This window comes from Rhyacophila brunnea, unplaced genomic scaffold (assembly GCF_057557595.1).
Source record: "Rhyacophila brunnea isolate RB1 unplaced genomic scaffold, BYU_Rbru_1.0 scaffold_43, whole genome shotgun sequence".
Classification (NCBI taxonomy): domain Eukaryota; kingdom Metazoa; phylum Arthropoda; class Insecta; order Trichoptera; family Rhyacophilidae; genus Rhyacophila; species Rhyacophila brunnea.
This window is the reverse complement of record NW_028233098.1, coordinates 2,538,272-2,549,387: the sequence shown is the minus strand read 5'-3', so window position 1 is coordinate 2,549,387 and position 11,116 is coordinate 2,538,272.

Below are 11,116 nucleotides of genomic sequence, written 5' to 3'. Positions count from 1 at the left end.
ATCATTACAATCATCATACATAAGTCTTCTTCTTTTAAAACCTGTTGAAACATATTTTTTTTCTTCAGCGTATTGTTTGTGTGCAGTCTTCAACTGCAGTTGACATTCGTAACGCCATAAATATAGCTTGTGGTATTTTGTGACCAAAACAATTCACTATTGTACAATATACATACTATCAAGTGTTAAATCCGAGTTAATACTTATTTTTTATCCTATCAAGAATGAATAATATAGTATGAAAATTTTAGATTGCAATAAACGCTTGTTTTAACTGACTTTCTTAATCCGTTAAAATATATAATACCATATAAAGTATTGAATCTGAGTCCATACTTATTTTTTGCGCCAATTTTTATCTTATCAAGAATGAATAATATGGTATATAAATTTTAAATGCAATTAATGGTGTATTAAAGCCAATTTTTTATCGTTTGAAAAATGTAAAATATAGTATAAAGTTTTTTATTGTAATAAATACTTGTTTTCAAGACCTTTTGGCATCTTTTGTAGTAGGATATTCCATACAAAGTGTTATGGTAAAATAAATCGTCATATTTGAAGTCATTTTTATCTTTTGAAGGTTTAGTATAGTGTTTGAAGCTTTTTATCCATTTTAGAATTAATTTAATTTATAAAGATATAAAATTTGCGTAAAATCAAAAATAAACCATATGTTTTGTTCAAGAAATTTTTTAGAATTTGTATATAAAGCTTCTTCATAGCTTTTAAAATTATATTTTTATAATTTTTTTTTAAAACTTAAATATGAAATTCGCTGTATTTATGGAAATTTGAATATTATAAAAATCAACAGGAATCGTTTTTACCCACAAGTTCAAGAAGGTATACTTCGATTATAATATAATGATGAAATGCCAAGCGCCTTTTTATAAATATTAAATAAAAATATATTCTTTTTTAAAAATACCTTTCTATATATCTGCGAAAATATCTTTTATTCCCTCATTTTATACTAAAGTGATTGAACGCTGTTTTACTAAAGTGTTTTGATCACGTAATGTCACGAAAAAAAATTAACGATTAATAAATAAAAATAGCTTTTTTACTTCGATAAATATTTTATAAATGAATTTTTTAATAATTTTTAATTTTTAGAAGGTTATTGCTGCTCAAAATATACACTTTTTAGTTTCTGTGTATTTAATTTATTGAATTCTTGCAAAAATAACATGCTTATATTCCCTTAAAAATCGCCTCTGATTTAAATTCGTATTTAGAATCTAGTTAAAATAAATTTCTTACCAACAAATGTACTTTTAAATTAATTTTATATTTTTATTCACACATTGGTTCATTTACCACTAAAACTATTATTAAACAGATGTATTGATAAAAATAAAATTTTGATTTATTAACTAAAATAACAAATGAATTCACTTAAAAATACACGGTTCGAAAAAAAAAATCACTGTTTGAAAATGTGGCAGGCGTAATCTATCTGACCTATTTGATTCGTAAATATGAATTTTTGCTAGTTGATGTTTTGAAGACATTCATACTTATTATAAAATGTAATTTTTATTAGTTTTAAGTATAAATATAGAAAATTTCATTTATATTTTGTGAAAGAAATTCATAATTATACATAAATATGTGATTTTTATCGTATTAAATAATTATATTATGAATGGAGCGTACCTTGAATTTAAACCATTTTTAGAAGATAAAAAAACATTTGATATCATTAAAAAATAATGGTCAATATTCTTACAAATTTAAATAATTTCAATTATCTTTATTCTTTTTATATGGTCAAAATACAAATTTATATGCTTGTATTTTTATTCTGATTTAATAAAGAAAAGGATAATATCATTTTTAATATACACTGAAATTTTAAATGTCGCTAAATAAATTGGAAACTTATCTAAATTCCTTATAAAAAGGTAAATTATAAGTAAACTTAATTTAATTTTTATTAAATTTAATATATTATTGACTTCATCATTTTTTTGTAAGTTTATATCCTTATAATTCTGACTATATAAGAATAAAAGCGAAAAAATGTCGTATGCGGAAAATGATTTTTATTAATTACATCTTTGTAAAAACAATTTTTTTTTGATTTAAGATTCTCTATGCTATAGATTTTTAATGGTTAAGCTTATTTCGCCAGAAATCGATCATGAGTGGTGAATACATGAATTTTATTCAAAAGAAAGACATAATGATTGCCATACTATATAAATATGACGATAAACTTTATTAATATTTGATATAATCAAAGGAATAGATAAATTTACATTATACTGGTGTAAGATTTCAAATTACCATTAATATAGATAATAAAGCTCATTTATTTTCGGATCAATCGAGAGAATAAATAAATTTATATTTTAAATGATTAAATGTCGCTTAAAAAACCAATTTATGCTGTGTTTATTTTTATATTTAATAAAACTTTGAATTATACAGAAATAATATTTTCTTATAGCGGATTATTTTTAATGAAATTAAAACCTTCAAAAACTCATAATCAAAATGATATTTATATTTTCTATTAAATTTATGAAGCAAGGTACCTTATTTTATGTATAAAAGTCACTTTCGAATAAGAATGACTAAATTTTAGATTTATAGACTTCAAAATCCATATGTATATATCCCTAACATCTTTTTTACGAGATATGTATATTTACGCTGATAAATGTATTCGATCTGCAAATTTAGTCTAAGTCTAACAATCAAATATGATTTAAATATATAATTTAAAAATTATATGAAAAGCGATAACGATTCTATAAGTCAAATAAGAAAATAAAATATCTTTTTATAATAACATATTTTATAAGACCCCAGAATATAATAAAATTAAATGAATCTGCATAAAATTATTAAAAACTTTGCGTTTGTTAGGTATAAATACTAAAAATGCAATACTTTACATATTTAAGCACCTTTATAATTAGAATTTATACCAATATTTTGCTGTTTAATCGTATATGATTTTATGGTATATTTCCAATTATTTTTTTCAAAGAATCAAACATCGAAGAAACTGAAAGAAATTATAAAGTTCGGGATATAAAAAAAGGCTGATAAACCCTTTTTGCAATATGTTTCAAAAATATTTAAAATCAAAAGCTTAGTTTGAACTCAAAAAGAATAAAGGGGTTACCAGTTTGGATTTTCGTTCAACAGGCCACCGATTTTCAGAAACATTCACATCCCACCAAAAATTACTTTGATTACTTGCACTTGTATTCCTGGATTACTTGCACTTGTATTCCTGAATTAATTAAAGTTGTTTCAGCGCCACATTCAAGCCTATATTTAAAGCCGAAAGATTTCTTGTTCCTCGGAAGCCATAATAATATTTAATGCCTACACTACAGCCAAGCGAGCTTAATTACCTTTTTTCTGATTTGACCTCGCACCTGCGCGAAGTATATTAAAACCTTAAATTATATAAAAAAAGATCATAGTGTGAATGTTCCCACCACTAACTAAAGCTACGTTCGGTAGAATTTTAGAACACTCTACCAATCAATATATAAAAATCATTGGCTATATCACTTAAAAATTATATTAAACACTTCTACATATAGTTCTGAAATTTGGCAATGAACAATATAAAAATTAAATACTTATAATGAAGAAAGCATAAATCTGCCTATGAAATTCGAGTAGTGACAGTTATTAGAAATTTATTTATATCCCTTAAAATACAAATTTTAGTCATAAAAAATAAAATCTGACTTTATAGAAAATTGCACGCAAATAAACAAATTTCAAATTTTTATATTGTGCAACATGGTTATGGTTTATAGGTTTTGTAATGTGCCCCTCTCATACTAGTTTTCAGTGATATTGGTGATATCTTATTTATTGATATTATTTTATTGTGTTAAATATTAAATTTTTTTCTTATTTCAGTTACAAGTAAATTTTACATTTTTTCTAAAAATATATATCATCGAATAGTAAATTTGTCTGATGAATACAATAGAAAAATCAGAAGCAGAGCACTACAAAAATAAATAAGGCGAAACTGCGGAAGTAACGAATCAGAAAAATGTAGGATCAACGAAAATACACAAGATTCTTAAAAATTCATTATATCATATTTAATGACTTGGGATAGTCACAAAATTCCATAAAAAACAATTTAAGGAATTAAAAATACCCGGCGAAGTAGAATCATACATGCAAGCTCTCACTCTTCAGATGACACTTGAATTCATATCATTTGATAGAAGAAGAACAGTGGATGAAGATATATCAGGTAAAGGTGTCAAAAGATGCATTAAGGAGTTGTGCAATATCCTAAATTGGTTGTCTACATCACAGTAGTTTAAAAAATAACATCAAAAAAAAACTTAATCCATGAATAAAAAATACTAGCGAACAGTAAATTAGCCTCGATAATGCAAAAATGTAATTGAAATTGGTTTCATTCTATATATTTTAATTGAGGGTGGAAAGAGCTTGAATATGAAATCAAGACTAATTTTTTAAAACCTTTAAGTAAACCCCCTCTCCATTTTTTTACATATAAATTTGAATCTTCTTCTTGATAGAATCAATCTTAAAAAATATTTGCTCAACACTATAGAAATATTACCATATTTTTTTATTGAATTATTCTCCTTTGAACAACATTCTAAAATAAATAGTTTCTTTGTCCGTATTATATATAAAAGAATAATGAGGGTAAATTATCATGATTTTGTTTTTTGATCTTAAAATGTGGTTTTTTAGTAAATAAATTCGAGTATTTTTGCTGATACAATTTTCACGAATTGCAAATGCAACTAAATTTATTTCCAAGAGTAAGCTATAATATTTAAAAAATTTTAACTTTGTAAAAAAAAATATAATTAAGTTTACTTTTGATTGTGTTTAGGCTTTTAATAAGCAATAGGATGAAAATATCTCGACTACGCGATAACGTAATGATGATAAGCTTAGATTGCCCAAAAACCATGGGGTAAAAAATTTGTAAACATTCATTTGAAAATATGATTATTTTAATAACAATTTATGTCTTCGACTATGATTTTTTTAACTTCTTGAACTTTTTTTTGATATTTAGCATTCGATGCAAAGTCTCAATAAAGAACTAATCTTGCCAAGTATATTTTTAACACGATATAAAAGTTTATTTATTTATATTTTAGTAAAATTATATCAAAAAATTTACTTAAATTTATAATATATCTGACTTTTATTAAACTTTTATTTGAAAAATATATTGAACGATATATTCGATTTTTATCTTTTTCCTTTATAGAAAAAATTTAACCGCAAATAGCACGAATGAATTTAATTTGCTTTCTGGTGGTTTAAAAATACATTTCATCACTACTTGTATATTTACTAGATTAAAATGCTTGCGTCATACTTGCATTTTCTTTCGAGATTCTGATTGCTTTACATGATTTTGGTTCTAAAATAAACTGTTATATTCGTAGAAAGTGTTATGTGCATATTTTCTCTATGTATGATTAAAATCTTCATTATCGACAGATTTTCAGCATCGGCATACTATTGTGATGTATGCAGAGACATCTTTTCAAATGCATTTCTCATATTTTATGCTATTCAAAATATTTTAATAGCCTCTATGTACGAAAATATTTAAATGCACGATTAATTTATATATTATAGTTATACAAGTTGATATATAGTATATTTACTCCACCTTGGCTACAGTTAAAAGTGTTTTTTATATATCACATATAATACAATGTTTTAAAAATTAGGAGGAAAAGCAAATTTATATTATAAATTAAAGAAGAAATGAATTGAAATGTGAAATTGTTTTGGTTTTCTCACCAGTTTCATTTAAAATTAAGTCTGTGAGGGAATCGATATATATAAGCCTCGCTATAATTTATAAAGCCTTTATTTCATCTGATTATTATATTTATTATATATTATTAAATAAAACATTAATTGCTAAATAATTTGTTGCCAAATAAAATCAAAATACTATAAATGTATAATTTTTTTATATATCCTTATAAACTGGCTCATTTATATACTTATGCCAAAAAATGCCAGCATATTATCTTATACATTTACTTTCATTGCAGTTATTTGATTTTATTTTGTAGATTTAAATTGTTTACGTACATTTTCTTCTATTGGCATTCTTTTACTTTTTTTAAAATTTATTTATGAATAAATATATTATTAAAGTCATTTTAATAGATTAAATCCCACATTTTTTTAGACAGGGGTAACAATTTATAAAAAAATAAATCTAACGTTACTTAAGACATAAACATTGATTTTTTAATCAGAAAATTCAAAATAAAAATGGGTTATTTATATCGAATCTTTTTAATTTTTATGGGAATTAATCAATTTTCCTTTAAAAACCTTCTGATCTCTCTAATAATAAAACTATCACACACTAAAATTTTATTTAAACGATTATATTTCAAAAATAAATATTTATAACTGAAAACTATGCTTGTAAACTCAAAAATGTAGACCTTCTTTCACTTTGAAAAGGTAAACCTTTAACGAGAGACAAAACGATATAAACAGGGCCCTCAGTTAGAATAAGCAAAGAAATAAAATATCACGGAATACTGTAAATTCATTTATAATAAATATAACATGGTTCATGTTATTGTAAGATAAGAAATTGTAGAAACATGATGTCGCATAATTTATCTTAAATAAATTGAAGTTTATAACCGATTCGAGGTGTACTTATAATCAACAATATCAAAGAAGATCTTGAATTGATAAAATAAAAAAAGATAGGAGGCATGAAATAGTATTTAAGATAAGATAGCCAAAAGATCGATAAGATGGACATGGTGGAAAAAATCAAGTTTTCTTAAACATAATCCAGAAAGTATAAATAAATACACAAAAAATATAAAACAGAATAATAAAAAAATATAATTAAATATTTATTATATCATTATAAAGCATAGAAGGTACCTGAAGGAACTAGATGTCACGAACCAGGTTGATGCATATATTCAAACCTTGGGATTGAAAAAAACCCTTGAATTAATAAGTCTCGAAAGAAGGAGGGGTATTGAAGAAGACTTTGGAGAGGAGAAGATAGCCAAAAGTATAAGTACGCTGTGCGTACAGAGAATCAAGCAAGCTGTGCCTGAGAACAAAAACTAAAATTACCACTATAAATATGGCCCATAAATAAAAAATACTAGGATATCATTATAAAATTACTTGGTAATTATATTATTAACTAATCAGTTTTTTAAAGGGAATAAAAAATAAAATAAAATATCAGAAGGATTATATAATTGATTTCAAATCATATAATAATTAATCTATGTCAGAATTTTTTGTACCCATAATTGTTATGTAAATAATTTTTTTGTGAAGAAATATGGGTGATTGAAGGCGCACGCAAAAATAATGGGATTGATAAAAACAATTAAATACTTGTTTTAAAATCAGAGGTTACACATAATAAGGTTTTTAAGAGAATTAGTCGACAAAAACTAAAAATATCTTTTGCACTATAAAACCATTTTAAGTTTTTATCAGCTAAAAAAGAGGCAAGTGATATAAACAAATCAGGCCGTAAGACTATTTTTAAAAGTTGTTATGCACGTTAATTTTTTGCATCTCTTAGGGTCTTAGAACCCCTCATGCTTAATTTTACAATTTAAATATATAATGTAATGATTTTAGAATAAGGAAAAGACAAATTTTATTTTATATCAGCAATTTTTTGCAGTGTTTACGATTTTAACACTTTAATTTCATTTTATTTTGATGATAACCGAAAAGTCTGTGCATTTGGTAAATATTAATCGCTATGATTTTATTATAAACAAAATAATAAAATACTTCTTTTTCGTTCAAAAAAAATATGTCTAAAAATTAAATTCTGTGTTTGTTTTATTGTTGAACTTAAAGTAAATTCTAATTTATAATATTAAGGATTAAAAATTCAAATACTTTGACGTTCTTGAAAATAAAAAAAAAGTAAAAATTTCACTATTTAAACCTTCAACCTATACATTTTTTTGGAGTATACGTATTATTAAAATACCTTTATTATGAAATATAAGTGCTAAATAACAAGATTAAGTTAAAAATGCAGAACAAGAATCGTAAAATATTTTATAAAATGAGATACATAGGTCAAAAAAATACATAAGTGGTATTTTAAGGTGATAAAGTTCCTAAATAAAGTAAAATCATATATACAAACAATATGTTGTCAATAAAGTTTTAATTTATAACTCGCGAAAGGAAAGTGAAATATTAAGAATTTTACAAATATTTCAAGACAGAAGTTTTATCAAGTAAATATATTACACAGAGAACTCAAATGTTTTGCCAGATTAGGTTTTTATGGATAAAATTCAAAGAATTCATAAATAAATTTCAACGAAAGTTGAAGCAAAACAGAAAAAAAAATTTAAAGTGACATCTATATAATAATAAAGTGATGTTATTATGAGATCCCATAAAAAAATTTAAATATTAAGAAAAGACTAAAATAATTAAACCTTTGTAAATTAAAACTTATTGTTAGCGAAAATACGCTTTAAATATAAATAAACAAACAATTTTACATTTTTAAATTTTTAAATTTTATTTTACGCATAATTTATCCGGTATTAAGCATAAAGATACAAGTCATCCCATAAAATTATCAAGAAAAATCAGCGCTCTTATGCTAAAATTAATGTACAATATTCATATTTTAGCTCTTTAATATATAGAGTATATAACAGAATATTTGTCATTTACTCAAATATTTTTAATTATAGTAAAAATAATTATGTAGATTTTCAAAGCTGGTTAATCACGTCATAATTTATATAAATGTAATATGATTAAAAAATCCGAACTATTCTTTATAATTTAATAATTTAAAAAATAATTTAAAGCAATTAGATGTATAAGCAATATAGGGTGTGAATAATCCTGATAGTCTCTTAAATAGCTGTACGGTTTAAAATTAAAAAAAAGCGGATCATATGCAATCAAATTCTTTATCATTGAAATTATTTTATATCAAAGTTCGTATGATCCAGCCAGTGTATTTTTTTATTCACATAAACCGTAGTTACTGAAGGTTTTTAAACGATTATAGCATTAAAATATTGTGATTAAGATAGTCATCGACTGTTTGTAAGAGTTTTTATAAAATTGCGTATTTTAAAGCGAATAAAGAGGATTTTAAAATTATGTGTATTAAATACCAAGAACTTCCTATTCTACATGATGCAACATCGTATGGATTCGTGATTAATATGGTGTCAATTACTAGCCGAGAAAATCATGGAAATATTATGTGGCAAAAGATTATAAAAAGAAAGTTCGTTCACTTGTGTTTATTCATATATGTAAAAAAAAGTAAGATAAATTTATTTTATAAAAATTTTTATAGCGGCTAAAAAGCCATAATTATAGTTGTATTGATCAATACATATATCTTTGCAATGCTTGTTTGTCTCTTTTCTCATTTTTAAGACTTGAATATATTATTAAAAAAATAAGGAGTGTAAAGGGTTTTTAACAAAGCATCTACTGACACGTGGGATTCGTATAATTTAAATTTATAGGGGCGTCTTTATTTTTCTGCGATAGTGTGAAAATCATCAATTGATCCATTGTCTGATATTAATATTTAGTACCGTATTTTCTAACTCTAATTTATGTTCTGAAATCCATTTATCATTATTTTTGTATTTTCTATCTATGTCGGGATCTTTAGGACTCGAATTTTAGATTCTACAATGACAACTACTCGTTAAAATCAATAAACTGTAACAGAATCGCTTCTTTTTATCCTACAAAAATTGAAAAGCATTTATTAAATAATACTCTTATACCTAGAAGCCTATAAGCAAATGTATTGTGTTTTTTTGGATAAACTGCCTTTTATCCTTCAAAAAACCAATTTTATAAGCTAATTCAATTGCATTAAACTAAATTCGTTTAAAATGCAAATTAACAGAAAGGGCTAGCGGGGCCCAAAGTCATTATTTAATTACGTTATAATACAGTCTCAATATAAGATTACACATAATATATAGAATAAATTTTTTTTTGAAATAAATATAAATGAAATAGTTATTTACATATGATGTATGTATATTATAATTACTTTTTAGCCAAAAAATTAAAATTAGGGAAATTTCTTTATTAGACTGGCGCGTTCTTCTTTCCAATTAGATCCAAATCAATATCTATATTTTTTCTAATTGATTCATTATACTTATTCCCAAGATATTTAACAGAATATACCCAGAAAGCACACATAATAAAAGTAAAAATAAACAAGCAGTGTGCCCCCTGTCTTATATCTGTCGCACCACAGATTCTCAAAACTATTATTGTTATGATACTTCCCCCCATTTTACCCAATCTTCCACAAATACCATCATAAATTCCCTTGGCTATTGGTCTATCCTCCTTATTAATTCTCATACTCAGCGCTTCTTTTGCAATATCAAATGCTGCATATTTAAAAACTTTCAATCCACTTGTACCTATCATGCCTAAGATTTTTTCGAGGCCGATCTTGTATTCTTTTCCCTTCAAAATATCATTGATAAATTTTGATGAATTCTTGCTCTGAACACCTGTATTGTATATGGCCAGAATATTAATGGCTAAACACGCAATTATAGAGAAAGTAGGTGTAATATAACCGGCAAATCTCCACCCTATGAATTGAATAATTTGGGCAAATGGTGTACATAATAGAACTATGACTATTGTCGCTATTCCCATTTGATTTACTGATTCTGTTTTCATCACCGAAGCAGAAACTGTCAAATTATAATATTTAGCGTATTCTTTCATTGCGGGTTTAAAAACCGAATCTGCAAGATTAGTACATATATTGTAAGCCAGAACAATAAATGACATTCGAATTAGCAACTTGCTTTTCATCATATACGACAATCCTTCTATCATTCCAATTTTACGCTTTACGCGAGGCCCTGAATCTCTTGAATTTATAATACAAATAGGATATGGTAAAACCTTTTCCTCGAGATTTTTTTGAATAAAATATATTAAAATGCAAGCTAATCCACAAATCAAGAAAATTGCATTATATACATATTGGTTTATACTGTATGAACAATTTTCACTTATGGTGGATAAAATTAGCATCGTAAATCCGCTA